At 36.7% G+C, this 14,207-nt stretch overlaps 1 long non-coding RNA gene across 1 annotated transcript; it reads right to left on the bottom strand.

Annotated features, from left to right (window-relative positions):
* Nucleotides 1–1,008: 1,008 nt before the first annotated feature.
* On the bottom strand, nt 1,009–13,061 carry LOC124158284. Its single transcript, XR_006864759.1, has 4 exons — nt 12,870–13,061; nt 10,859–11,167; nt 9,835–10,024; nt 1,009–1,257 (listed from the first exon to the last, which is right to left on the bottom strand). It is a non-coding gene; the product is annotated as an uncharacterized LOC124158284 (long non-coding RNA).
* Nucleotides 13,062–14,207: the final 1,146 nt, after the last annotated feature.

Genomic DNA, 14,207 nt, shown 5'->3' on the forward strand with positions numbered 1-14,207 from the left:
CCACCTCTCAGGGAGGGATTTCTCTCAAGGGGGTTGTATTGGTAGATGATTCAAGCTAACATTAACCTTTTAATTATTTAATGTTATTTCTATATCTGGGGGGAAAATCATCAAATACTCATTTTAAGAATGTTAATTTAAATGAATGTATGCTGGATTTTCCCTGTGGAATCCCCAGGCTTCTCCTGACATTATATCTGTAACAAGAATTGAAGTAAGTTTGAGCAGAATAAAATTCCCTCTGAATTAAAAAAATAAATATTTAGTATAACTTTTTAATTTTTCATATATGCACCTTATTACAAATATGTATTTTAAGCGGAAGAGAGCCGAAAAATCAACATGTATAATTCATATATGGCCTGAAGATACATATGTATGTATATTTCACGTATGGGTACAAACATTTCCAATTAGTAATGCACACATATACATATATGTACCTTGTGGGACTTTTGAAGCACTTATACGTCAAATATACAGAAGTAATACAATCGTATTTCATCCTACACTTATGTATTTGGTCACATCTTTTCCATTTATTATTGATGTAACACAGACGTAATACAAGTGCTGTGTTTTCCGGGTTCCCTCCGCTCATTTCTCCTGTGAGCTCTAATGTTTACACTCATTATTTTTATGGTTTATTAATGCCACAAAGACTTGTTCTATTCTTTGCATTGAATTCTATTTTTGCCTCTAAATTGATGTGTTATTATTAGTGCAATTTGGGTTTCATGTTGGTACTTAATGATATACATATTCAGACTCTATTTTTATACCTTTCCACTGTATTACTTTATCCCTTGCATTCAAAGTGGTCATAGTGATGTATGAATGAAACTGATGAAACAATTTATCTTCTATGGACCATGTAGGGTGTCATGTTTGCATGCAAATGCCTTATGCTAGTAAAGGTCTGCCACCATGATTCTCATTTTGTCCAAGGTGTCAAAAGTTATGGGAAAAAATGGAAAAATCGATATCTTACCATAACACTTCAAAGAAATAAATAAATCTCAACCTATTGTGTACTTTATTCCACAATAATTTACAGTTCTCAACAATTTTAGCAATTAATGTGGTTCTAAATGAAACAAAACATCTGCAATAAATTCCTCTGCTTCTAGTGCGTAACTTTAGAACAATTACAATTGTGACGATAATGTAGGCTGATTCCTGCAAACTTACCTGCAAAGCCGGCCAATGCATCGAATTAGGTGAGATATGACTGCTGCTCTAAAACCCGGGGCTCATCTGAAATATGCAGTATCAAATAGTTACTATTTGATTTAAAGAAATATACTTGTAAATTGTAAGAAAAACTCTTAAAGGATTTTGGATTCTATTTTTTAATTCGAATTCCAATATATAATTTTAAAATTTCAAGTATTTGACATCCATCCACACCTTAGCCGACATAGCGTTGCACTAAATCAACAAACGCTCGTGGACGGAATAAAAATGGTAATGATACTCGCGAACAGGTATATTACGATATTTTATGGCAAACCCTTGCCTGTTTCAATCAAAGGACGCGGACGGCCGCCCGCCTGCAGAGCTTCGTGAAATCAAAACAAATGCGTGGATAATAATGGCTGAGTCGCGCGATATGTCTACCCGCGCGGGTTTCATGCTCAATGACACTGTTTCCTCTAATTCTGGAGTGGCGGCAAAGCTCTAATTAATAAAATTCTTTTGATTCAAATTCCAAGCTGTTACAATTCAGACATCTGTACATGCAATTTCAAAACATTGAATGAGTCGCCTTCGAGTTTTTGAGGGACAAATTAGTGGATTTTTCAGAATTTTCATGGCGAGTGACCATTGAGCGGGAAAAATGTCCTTCGAATTTTTCTACAAGTGGGGCATTCGAGTTTTAAAATATAAATATTCACTAATTGCATAAAATAAACATTTGCAATAACTTTCGCAAGAGACTTTTTGGGAGTGCCAGGACTTTTTTCGATTAGAAAAAATACCTACTTATCTTGGACTAATCATTTTATCGTTTCGCTTAAATAAATATTTGGTATCGTGATAACCTATGCTCAGCACACTGCACACCCGCAAATCCAATCACTCCATATGAAATGGCCCAGGACGTGATTCTGAACGTGAGATATACTAAGGAAATGGCCAAAGCCCCTCGTTTAGTCCATTTCAGAGTCGCGAAGAAACAACAATCTTTCCTTTTTCCGCAACTAAGTTTGCAGGCAAAAAGTCGAAGCAGCTAAAAGGAATAGTGTAGATAATTCGCCTCCGCGCGAGGTGATAAGTGTGATAGATCAGAAAGCTGATGTTTAGTAGTTAAAATTAGCATTAGCAATAAAAATAGGCCAAAAGATGCGTGTATTCACTCTCAAAGGTTAAAGGAAGCATTTACGTCAAATGTTATCTCTTTCATATAGTTACCCTATTTACATTTTTTATAATTTGAAAAATAGTAATTTGGGGTTTTTTCCTTTCGTCAAGTTCATAATAACCTCAAAATCTGAAGAACCTGAGCTATTTTTTTTCGAACAATAAATTTGAATTTAGCAATTCTCGGACAAAATACTGATAGACTTTTGAGAGACTTTCTTCCCAAATTATTGCGGCTTTTTCGGCGAAGATTTCGGAAAAATTATGGAGATTTGTCCGCTCTCTACAAACAGCAGAATTAAATGCTTTATGTCATGAAAGACTGAGAACACCGAGAAAATATCTTACAGACACATGCAATAATTGAAGTATGATAGCACAATACAGCATGAAAAACCTTACCAGTGGATGACAGAGGAAAGACGCCAATGATACAAACAGTCGCTCTAGTAATACGACAGGGAATACAATTTTCCTTTCACACATACCTAGAGAAATAGGATGTTCTCAAAAAGAAAAAAAAAGTCACAAAATCATTTAAATTATGTCACGATTGACGGTTTAAAAAAATGTAAAGTTGTCCATTCTATGGAAAAGAATAAAAATTTAGCAAAATTAAGGCTGGAGCACAGTGAATGCGAGCCATTAATTGGACAAAAATGGTTATATATATATATGGATTAATGTACTTTTTATTGGTGGTGAAACCGGTTTTACTGCGCAGGAGCATTCTCAGCTACAATCAAGCCAAAATCAATGAAAACATACAAATCATTTTTAAGTATTTAAATAAACATCTACACCATAGTCAGATTTCGGGGGGGTACGGGGGCACATGCCCCCCCCCCCCCCAGACGCTTAAAAAATAGACAAGATTTTTAATACGGTTATCATAACTTTCATTTTGTTTTGTGTATCACAGAGCCTCAATCACTTAATTTTATATAATAAATTTGATATTAAAGTAAAGAGAATATTTCGTACAGTAATAGTTTTATGTTGTTTTTAATATCTAATATGAGAAAACCGTTTGCCTGTCAGACCCTTGTGCCCACCAGAAAAAATCCTGCATTGCCCCTTGATCTACACCGTAGATAATATATTTATGACGCCGTATATAATACTTCGTGAATAAGTGCTCGCAGGTGGACTCGTGAAACTGATGAAACAATGTAATGTATGAATATTTGTAAAAAGGACTATGGAAGAGTACAATATATCAATATTAGATACCAGGGGCGCAGCTAGGAATTAAGGCTGCAAGGGGGGTTTAGGTGCAACTAATACCGGGGTGTGTGGGGGTATGGAATACCCACCAGGATAAGCGGTAGGTGCTGGAGTTTTTGGGAACTATAAGATAAATTGCGGAACTATAAGATAAATGGTTCAAAATGGTGAGTTTTACGTTTTTCTGAGGGATATTTTATTAATTATTACACTATTCTGTTAGTAATATCAATCCAATTAAGTAAAATGGATTAAACTTAAACATTTCTCTGTGCTCTGGGGGGGGGGGAGGATTATCCCCCAAACCCCCCCCCCTCGATGCGCCACTGTAAGATACTTCCATGAAGTCACACTAATTATGGTGAAACATGGTAAAGGAAGAACCAGAAGAACTTCTCCATTTCACCGAGGTTGATGAAAAATAATGAAAATCCAAATGAAAAACGTGGCATTTCTAAAAGCAACAAAGTGGATATTTATCATTCTTAGCTAATATTACCGTGATAAAATAAAGGCACTTTTTTCAAAGCAGATGGAAAAAGGTAGAAATTATTTGCTTGAGTACAATTTGAAAATGTATTTATAAATAAATACATGTAACCTCACATTCGATCGGCCACGCCGCGGATAATTTGCTGTCAAAACTGAGCAATAGATGGCAGTTGGCTTCACTTTCCGTGAAAAGTACTCCAAAATCGGCAGCAACTTATAATTTTCATCTATACATGGCAGAAGCTTTAATTTTGCCGGAAACATAAAAATACGCACTAAGCGCCGGAAATTGAATTCGTTGACGTTGGACTTAAAATTTCCCCGCGTTACTATGAAAATGTGAGTGAATACAATAGATTTCAATCGCTGAAAAAAAATGTCCCTCAAAATATTGCCTTCTTTCTGTTAAAGATGCTGCAAAAATTTATCACTTCATATATCTAATGCTAACTTTAATACTTGGTACGCTCCTTTTATAAATTTTAGTTCCTGTTTCTCCTCGTCACATTTCATCACCTCTCTCAAGTCGGCTACTACCACAGCTTCACTCGTTGACGATTCCGTGCCTGAAGTCAATGATGAATAAGACTTAGATGTATTTTTTCATTTTAACAATCCCATTCTGAGCTGGTCACTAATGCTTCATTGGTCTACCAAAGATACGACGTTACAATTAATGCAACTCTTTCAAAGCAAATAAATAAAGTACCCCAAACAGGAAGCTAATTAAAAAATCCACGCGTAAAAAGGAAGAACATGGATATTTTTACTTTATGACTAGATTGGAGATCATGAGCCTTCACAGGTGGTTCAAACAAATAAATGAACAGTTACATCTGTGAGTGATATTTATTTTCATACATACAAGAAAATTTAAAGGGCAGTATTGAGAGGGAGGCATTTATTCTTTTCGCCGTATTTTCCTATGACTAAGTGACCAGCAGTGAGTCACTAAACGAAGCACATTGTTTAAATATTTTAACGTAAGAAAATATACGCGGGAAATTCCAGAGGACAATATTTTATTTTAATACACTTAAGTGAAGAAGCAGATATTTATGAACCAAGTGAAAAATGCAAAGGCTTCCCTGGTGATATATTTATTTATCAATCAACCATTCCAAAAACAATGCAGTGAAAGCCTTGCAATCGGAGGAATACAACGAACGACTATAATGGACGATCAAAAACAACCATGCCCTCGATAGGGACAACCAACCTATGTGAGGACTTCACCTCGCCGCCATGGAAGGCGACATACATCAACCTTACTTAAATGATAATAAAAAACCATTTAAAACTCTCACGGAACTGAACGGAAAGGTGAAAAATCAATGGCTAATATTAATTAATGAGTATCAGAAAAAAAACTTGAAAGAGGTCATGAACACCAATTATGGAATTCGCCAAGAAAAAAAGTCATTTGGCTCAGCCGGTCAGGTATGCCACCAGAAAAATTACCAAGTCATCTTCCTCCACGGCGAATCTCAAAAGAAGATGGGTTGGTGGTGTTACTGGTAGCAAAGGGAGATCCGGGTTCGAATTCCGGCTAAGCCAAATAATTTATTTTCATGGCGAATTTCCTCCTTGGTGTATTTAGCTTTGTACTTGTGCGCGTTACTGCGAGCAAAGTCATTTGTTTCATATAGAGCTAACGAAAGAAGGCAGCAGGAACTGCAGATGGCAATCTAGAAAAAAAATTACGAGGCTAGTAGTAAAAAACAATTGAAGGAGGAAAGCTAGAGAAAGTATAAGTAAACTATAAAAAGACGCAAACAAAGTTCTAAGAAGAAGACAAGTTCCGAAAAAAGCCAGGAATCAAAATTTAGTCTTACCATTAGAGTATTGTTAAAAAATAGAAGGTCATAGAGTAATGCAAACTCAAAAGAAGGGAAAATATATTAAAGAAGAATAAAATACGGAATAAAACGGAGAATCAAGAGTACTGCAGAAACTTGGAATAAGTATCTTGTCGGTAACGAAAAATCTCGAGCTATGGAAAAGTAGACTGTGTGTAGAATGATGATAGGCCACAACTCAAGGAAATGGGTCCAAGATTCAGCGGTATGAGAAATAAGTATAAAGATATTTCTGTAAGAAATGCAGTTGAAGTGAAGAGATGAAAATCCAAAATGGATAAGGCATTTAGCGGCAAATATCACCGAGGAAATGTAAAAGAATAGGAGAGCGAGGTGGAAGGGAGTGGCGGATTATGGGGAGCGACCCCTTCTCCCTAGTAATTCCAGGAAAAATATGAAAGGTGGCAATCACTAAGGCGGCTCTCCAATGCAAATTTTAATTGCACCAGCTCGAAAATGCTTAATGACAGTTGGGGGATATCTAAAGGCCAATTTTCTGTAAACATTCACATTATAGCTGAGAGGGATTGCATACTACCAAGGGACCGTGGAAAGTAGTGGACCGCCTCCTCCTCGCCCCCATCCCCCAGACAACGAACATATTCCGGCCCTGGTAGAAGGATGATATGGAATCCCAGTTTTGAGATCGGAATCATGCACATAAGAGACTTGCGGATGAATAAGCAACACAAAATATTTATGACGTAAGTGATCAAATAACCACAAGAGAATAATCAAGGCATGAAATAAAAAATCATACTAATACTGTCACAGCAGCATTGCACAACGAGAGAAAGAGAAACGGTGGCTGGTGTACGACTCCAAAGAACGATTAAAGGAGACCAATCATTCACCAACCTCGGCAGCTGTGAGTTGTACGTGGAATTGACGAAACACGGTATGCCGTGCGCTCATAATCGACGCCATTCGCAACAAGTATCAAGTGCGCTACTTTATTCATGGAACAAATAGGAAGAAAATGAGAAGCTACTGTAATCGGAAAAAAATAATGTGTAAGTCATGATCTGTCAACAATTTAATCTACGGTATTACACATCAGAATCACCGGCCGATGGAAGATCCAAGCGAAAATGAAACACCTTAAGAACCTGGTTTTCGAGGAGGACACAGAAGATCATTTGGACATAAAATCTGAGAGACCAAGGAAGGTAAACAAATCACGTTGCAAGAGCGATATGCATAAGGATAACACCGAGGGGTAACCATAAAAAAGGGAAGGTGTGAGCATTAATTTAACTGAAGAAACGCCGAAGGTGATGGAACCTCACGGAGGCTTCGAGATGTGTATTTGGGGCAAGTCGAGAAATATAAACGGGAAAATAGCCATAGGTAAATAAAATAACTGAAATTTGGTGAAAACTAGAATTAGCCATACGTAGAAGTTTTACGCAAATAGTAATTCGAAGAATCCTGACGATTTTAGGAGAATTATCTTTGAAATAACGTGCAGAAAGCCTCCTTAGAGAATATGAATACGTCCGTTGAGGAGAGAGACCGTGTGAAAATTGTGGAACGTCTAGAATATCAAGAAAATTTATCAAGTAGCATGTTGGATATACGAAACCCTAAATGAATCTTTACCTCACATTTTACAACTCAGGTAACGGAGTAATGGAAAAATTAGTTTGAGATCAGCTTGAAGACATTTCAGGAGTACTCCGAAGAGAACTCTGGAGAGAAAAAAATTTAGACATTGAGTTAAGCTGGAAGTAATGGGTGGAATCCTGCATCTAGCACCTGGATAAATGATATACGCTTACAGAACCGATGAAATTAACTATAAACTTGAGTTCAAACATATGGCTGAGTGAATTGTTACATATTTGCGAAAAGAAAACATTTTCGAGGCAGATAAGTTCCAGCAAATCTTAAGAAGGAAGATGTCAACGCGGATGAAATTATGAGTTGGGAAAGAAACGCTCGAAATCCACAAAAAGGCGGAGTAAGGGATACTGTAGAAAGGAAACTAATGACACCCACCTGATAATATTCGATAACTTTAAGGGAGGAAAACTGAATTAAATTAGTTTGACACACATCTAAACCATCTGCTGTGGAAGAAAGCTAAAAAATATTAGCTTCGAAAATTCCTTCTGGGGAATGAAATCAACTGATTTTGGCGTGACTTCGTGGAACGAGGAGACATTCATGGTAGAACAAAAAAGAAACACAGAACAGCTCCACAAACTTTATGATCCTGGCGACTAGTTTCGACGGCTATAGCGTCATCATTCTTTTTTGCCTCGAGAATAGCGCTATAGCCATCGAGAATAATCGACAGCATCAAACAGTTCGTGGAAAAGCACTTTGTTTCTTTTTTGTTCTAAAATGAATTCCTTCTGGGGATTTAATGACTCACCTGGTACAAAATACACGCACCACTAAAAGGAAACTGATTTATATTAACCAGCCTTAAGCTTTGAGAGTGTGTACAACAGACTTAAGTTAGGAATACTTCGAAGCACATAACAATGCTGCCGGCTCATGACTATTTTTAGCAAGGAAACACTAGTCGATTAAAGTATGATAGAAGGTAGAAATATAAAGTGATAATAGAATATATTAGGAATGTTTTAGTGGGATAAAAAGTAAATATTAATATTAAAAATTAAATCTGACTCCTAAAAAAATAAACTAAAAAATTCCATGATACAGAAACAGCATCAAAATAACTGATTGTACAGATCATTTTCAAGAATAGAATGTAAAAATGAGAAAAAATAGATAGATTCATATTTGATAAAAAATGTAACTGTAGCTACTTGAAAACCATTTCTAGTAATCCAAGGATTGGCAACTTTTTCAAGCCCACGGGTCATGTTTACAAACTATCAAAACTACGTGGGATACAAATATGTGCTAGAATTATTCCAAAATTTCAGCGTAGTTGGTGTATTTACCTTCAGAATACACACTTTCAGGACGTATTTTCATTCAAGAAACTATCACATTATTTATGACCTATAGCAGTGGGGTCCACATACCACCCGCGGCCGCAGGGACGATCCTCCGTGTTAAGTCTATTATTAGATGCCATCGCACATATTAATCTATGAATGATGTCAGGTATTTATGCACAAAGGGTGAAATAAAGAGATATAAAATAGGGCCATAAGAAAACAATTGACTCCATCATTCCTAACGTAAATAAAGTATACGTAATGATAAGGAATAAATATCTCTCCCAAGGAGACGAAAATGGTTATAAATAGTAATGAATGATACAAATCATTGCATTAATATCATCCCATTTTAAGGAAATATGAGCATTGAAAGGAAAGCGTAGAACATGAAATGAATGAAATTTACTTGAAATCAGATTAAAAGATGTGAGTACCGACGATAATACTGGACCGAGGGTCGAAGGATGCATCGGCAAAGGTATGTGATAAAGTGATTCATGTCGAATATTCTGGGGCTAAAGTTTTGAATATATTCAGTGGTTAAAGAATGTAATGAAAAGCATTTATAATATAGCTTTAGCTGCGAAAAAAACCATGAAAGATCTACAAGAGCCCTTTCCCCGATGAGATCGGTACAAAATCCCTAGACCTTAGTTTCCCCTGCCATCCGAAGTTAAAAAAAAAAAATAATAAATAATGCTGCTGATGGAGTATGTATGGAATTTGGCTTAGTCAGTGGCAGAGAATTGTGCAGTAAGCGATACGTTAGGCGCGAGTGAAGATCTCATTCGAGCAGAAAGGTAAATGCAGCAAAGCTTTCAAACAAGCTGTAAAACTCCAAACTAACTACATAAAGAAATAGCGATTTCAAAACTACCCACTTAAATTATTTGCAAAAGTGATGGGCCGTAGTTGCTTACGCGGCATATCCCACATGATGACAAGTATGGAGATAAGTAAATCCTCACCTGACCTCCTCCCTCTCTTCATTCGCTGAATGGAGCAATCTCTAAGAAATGGTTGGCTCATAGTTGCAATTGCATTAATGTATCCAATGCATAGTACGTTCTTTTGAAGTCTCCATTACTTCATGGTTATTGATCAACCGATACCCAACCGTTCCTCTCAAGTGATCATGATCAGTTGAACCCAATGGATCTAAAAGAAAGTAACACAAATGAAATCATGGTAAAGATTGAAATCATTCCTAGTCAACTGTAAGTATGACTTTTTGGAATATTTAACTATACATTTTTTCATAAAAATTTAAGGATACATCCGTGCATCATAAACAAGCAGAAACCACCTCGAATAAAATACGGTATCTTGAATTACCAGTGACATAAATAAAACATATTTCAGTCCCATATATACTGATTCAGATTGCTGAATTGATTTGAAAGCCATAATTTGTAAACAGTGCTACCCACAGCCAGTGGCGTAGCGAGGGGGAGGAGTTTAGGGGGATAAAGTCCCCCTTAGAGCTCAGAGAAATTTGTTTTATAAAAATATTTTAATGCGACAAATTTTACTATTAATATTAGGGGGGCGGATGGCTCACAAAAAAAAACATCAAATATTTACTCAGCCATAAAACTCACCATTTTGAATCATTGATCTTATTTCTGGGGGGGGGGATTTTATGGGGGATGGTTCCCGCTTACTCTGGCGGGTATCCCATACCCCCAGATCCTTCAGTATTAGTTGTGCCTAAAACCCCCTAGATTTGATTCCTAGCTGCGCCCCTGCCCACAGCATTACAACTATATCTACTGAGCAAAAGCCAAAAAAGATAAAAATTTGTATTCAATAACTGTATGAGGTAATATTTTTTTAATCTGACCGTATCTGAAAGTTAATTCGACGCAAATATTGTTTTCAAGCAGAAAACGAAATACGGCAAAACTTGCTTTCAACAATTAGATCAATGTAACGCTAAATTGCCTTTGTTAAATTTTATTTGCAATGAAAATTTCAAAATTTCAAACTTACTTTAACTGCTAGCAGGTTAGGCTGCTTCAAAAATGTTGATCCAGAATGTTTATTTTATGGTTACATCGCACAAGTTGCATAGTCTTGATTTCTTGATTCATGTTTGCCTCATATAAGCTTTTATGTAAGCTTAGCTTTAAAGCAAATTTTCACTAATCACCAATTGGAGAAACCACACGGATGTCGACAGAAGATGGAGACGAGCGGATGAAATTATCTGGCGTACTCCATTTGATCGAGAAGTCTTCATTTCTTCATGGCAGATGAACTTTCGATAACTGTCTCGTTGACCGTGGCTTGGTAATTCATCTGAAACGAAAAAGATACGCGTAAATCTCATATTAATTTTACAGTCTTCACGCGTATATATTCATTATAATACGAATATTTCATCTTTTATTATTTTTACAGATAGTCATTATTTTCTGGGGAGGCTTGGAATTTCCGCGATGCCTCGGTGGTATGCAATACCTCTGAGCGATAATGCGTCACCTCAGATAAATGGCAGTTTAGATATTCTCTAATTGCCTTTAAATACTGTTTGTTGATCTAGTGGCATAAAAAATAAAATTGCAAAGCACACTTAATAATTTTTATTTTATAATTTTTTCCGGGATTTACGAGGGCCCTCTCCTTCCCCACGCTAGTAACAGAGCAGATCCGTTTTATAATCTTGTGAAGGAATGGCCGGTGCCATTTCCTGGGGGATACGAGATTGATTCGAGAAATTATCATCTAGTCACGATGTTTGTTTTCCGTTAGATATAATGATCCACCAGTTTTGCAACCGCGTTCTCCCTTATCCGTTCCATTACGCTCAACTCAATAGGAAACGTCGTTTCTCAGATGAAGTCATTTAGAGGTACCGCTTTAAAATAATTATTTAGAAATAAGGCTCTATGAAAATTGCTCTAATTTAACAAACTGCGTTTTTCTCAGACTTCCTAGAGTATCTACGCCTGAGTTTTAACCTGACGAGCACTAAGTGCAGGTAGGAAATGCCCGAGGCTTCCAGCATGCAAATTAAGCACTCTATAGTTAAGGCCTCCATTTTCAACACAGCATTTCTATTAATCACACAGTAGAATATCGGCCAATAAATTAGGAGACCTTAAGGCTTCCACTTTGAGATCACTGCTTATATCGACAACAAATATTCAGTTGGAGTGAATAGAAACCAGCATTGGCAATTGCCGTTGCTGCCCAGGAGCAGTTAGATACTATTTATAATATTTTTAATTTCTACTTCCATGTTCGTAAAAACTTGATCCTGCAAGAAGTAAATGCATGCTCGAAAAATAGCACCTGATACGAAGAGCGAGCTTGTTTATCCATGGAGGTATTATATCTTGGTAGAATGAATCGCATAAAAAATTACCGCGAAAACCAGAGTTTTTCTCGCTCCCTTAATGGGAAATGATTCACCTACAAGGGAAGTCGAATGAAATCACGACAATTTTCGGATATTTTTAGAAAGCCAACAAACTGATAAATTAGGAATGATGGATTATTTAGTAAGACGATTTTGTTGGAGTACTGAGTACATGGGATTCGAAGCCAATAGAAATTAACAAATTTCCAGCAGATATATTCCTTGTTACTAGCTGGGAATATTTCTGAATATTTCGAGCCCACATAAGTCAGTTACACTTCAGAAGAAATTTAAGTGCAAAAAAAAACAATTGGACTTTGTAAAGCGCAAAACGTAGAATGCGATGGATTCTTGGAGGAACCAATAAAATAAATTTTGAAATGTGGAAATTAATAGCGTTCACTACGGCAGCAAAATTTTAGTTCACTCATTACCAAAACAGAATCGTCGATTAAACCCAATACCCAAGCACTGCAGCCATAAATTGGTCATTTCGATAGGCCATTTCCATTTCCACCTAAACTATCGGGTATAGAAAATTTATGGTTAGTATTCAAAATATCACAAATGAATTTCATGAAAATAGAACATTATAAAACTTCATTTTCAGATAATCTTATTGCAAGCAGTGACACTTACCTTCATTAACCCCGGTTTAGTCGGACTCTTGTCACTCAAGAATAAACTTCTAGAATAATGCCAATAATACCAAATGTAGTCCTACTCCAACCTCGTCCATCCACTCGGTTTGTCTGGATAAAGAACAATAAAGGATAAGAATACAAAATTTGTAGCGGAAATTATTAAGATACGGACATTGCAGGTCATCATGGGCCAATAAACATCCAAGAGGGAATTACAGCTAAAAAAATAACTTGGAACATTTTCCGCGACAAGATGACGATCATAAACAATCACTATTAGGTTCGGTAACAAGCAACAAGAACTAATTATGAGATAAAGATTACTAGTGTTCTAACAATAGACCACTCCAGAGATCCACGTTCACTAAGACAATAAAAAATTTCCGCCTCCGGCGAAGTTGAACACGGAGAATCTGAGGTAGGAATTCCAGGAAGACTGCATTCGCGTAGTAGAAAAATTGTCAAAATATATAATTAAACGCTATGAAAATTATGCTGAAAGCAGTAGTACATAATCGTCTTTACTATTCGAGGTCTATCCTTGACTAAGCTAATCGCAAGAAAACACTTCGAGAATTCCGTAAAGCCAAGTCCTGCAAGAACCTCGCCCGTCCGCTCAGCCTGAATTCTTGATCAAGAAAGATCGAATCCGCGTGGTGAACATATGCGCAGAAGTCACGTGTTTGTTACGACCTCCCTGATGGGTAGACAACGGCCGACCGCGCGCCGTCCTCAAGATGATGTCGCCCACTCAACTAACAATGAGTGGTGGTGAAATAGAACGGGGAAGGAGTTAAATTGGGACTACTATACTACTACTAGTAGGACCAGCGGGACTAATTGCTAATTTGATGCATTAAAAAATAACTGTCAGTGCATTACGGGCGAAAGGCTACGATATCAATTAGGAAAGTGGTTGATAAGAAGCTTACAATTCGTTGCTAGGCCGAACATACTGCGGTGCTTAATGCCGGCTCAGCTGCACAGCTGCAACTGCAACTGCATATCCCTTAAGTGACCTCGCTCACCTTAGTTGAATCGCAATGTACAATGTACATGGTAAATTGATAATAGTGCCAATCAGACCAATTCCACTTCCGCCGAAAAAATCGGGAGGAGAGAATTGAGGGTAAGAATTCAAAATACCACAAATGAATTCCCGGAGAGTAACACACAAAAAAAAACATTTTTATATTATCTAATTACAAGCAGCAGTACACACCTTCATACACCACGGTTTTGACTGACTCTTGTCACACAAGGTTATACTTCGAGGATGAATACCCAAATAGAAATATAGTAAAAAAATGAAATGATAACTTCAAACAAGGTC

This window comes from Ischnura elegans, chromosome 1, assembly GCF_921293095.1.
Source record: "Ischnura elegans chromosome 1, ioIscEleg1.1, whole genome shotgun sequence".
Lineage (NCBI taxonomy): Eukaryota > Metazoa > Arthropoda > Insecta > Odonata > Coenagrionidae > Ischnura > Ischnura elegans.